Source organism: Sinocyclocheilus rhinocerous, unplaced genomic scaffold (assembly GCF_001515625.1).
Source record: "Sinocyclocheilus rhinocerous isolate Xijiao unplaced genomic scaffold, SAMN03320098_v1.1 scaffold611, whole genome shotgun sequence".
Taxonomy (NCBI): domain Eukaryota; kingdom Metazoa; phylum Chordata; class Actinopteri; order Cypriniformes; family Cyprinidae; genus Sinocyclocheilus; species Sinocyclocheilus rhinocerous.
Genome location: NW_015623515.1, coordinates 813,904 through 814,952, shown reverse-complemented (window position 1 = coordinate 814,952; position 1,049 = coordinate 813,904).

The window sequence follows — 1,049 nt, the reverse complement described above, 5'->3', positions numbered from 1 at the left end:
CCTAATAAACTTTAGGTAACAGACTTTCTTCGTTAAAGTCATTGTTTGAGGAACACAAAAGCCAGACCTTTATGGAATTAGCCACATAGGCTACAAAGAAACTGTGTTACTTACAGCTTTTGGTGGTGAGAATGTCCAGTGTAGTCTGCGCTGTTTGCTTGAATCAAATATTTCTTCTAAAAAGAAACGCACTTTTATAGAGGTTGATTACATTTACATAATATCCCATAGCCTACTATAAGCACACACTGCTGTGAATCCTCAGAGTCTTACCTCTGATTGGTGTTAGCTGTGCGGAGACAATCCATGAAATGAATAATAAAAAATAAAGCATATTGAAAAAAGCTTCCTTTATTCCGACGAAGATAAAAGTTTTCACTATTACTTACGAATACAGTTTAAACTTCAGTAGTCCTTAGCGATAGTTTCGGTTCTTCTTAAAGATTTGCAAAGCGTTCGTAATCACTCGACGTGAAGAACCCTTATAATATTACTAATAATGTTTTATATTTATTTCTTTGATTGTAGTCCAGCGCCCAGTGGAATATCCAACTCGAGGCCTTTTTCGTGAACAAATCCCTGCTTTGTATGAACTTTAAAATGTTTATTTCAGGTATTCAGTCAGCGACTGCCAGAAAGAAAAAAAACACACACACTTTAATGACCCAGTTTGTGTTCCATTACACTGTGAGGTAGCTGATTAGGCAGTGCTTCTTTTGTACAAATGTTGTGCAAGACTGTGGTATATATGGAATTTTTGAGAAATGGTTATGTGCTGATGTTTCCATTTAATAGGGAAGTGAGCCATACAACCATCAATAAACAATCTAATATCTAACAATTCGCCTTTATTATTTGATAAAAATGTTTTACAGCAATTTACAAAAATTAGGCTAAGTTTCTATATAAACACTTCTTTTAATAAAACAAACAAACAAAACACCCTTCAATACACTCCCTACAACTCCCTTGTTGTTGGAAGAGAAATGATTATGCTTTAATATGTGTGTGTGTGTGTGTGTGTGTGTGTATCTGTATTTATGCTTGCT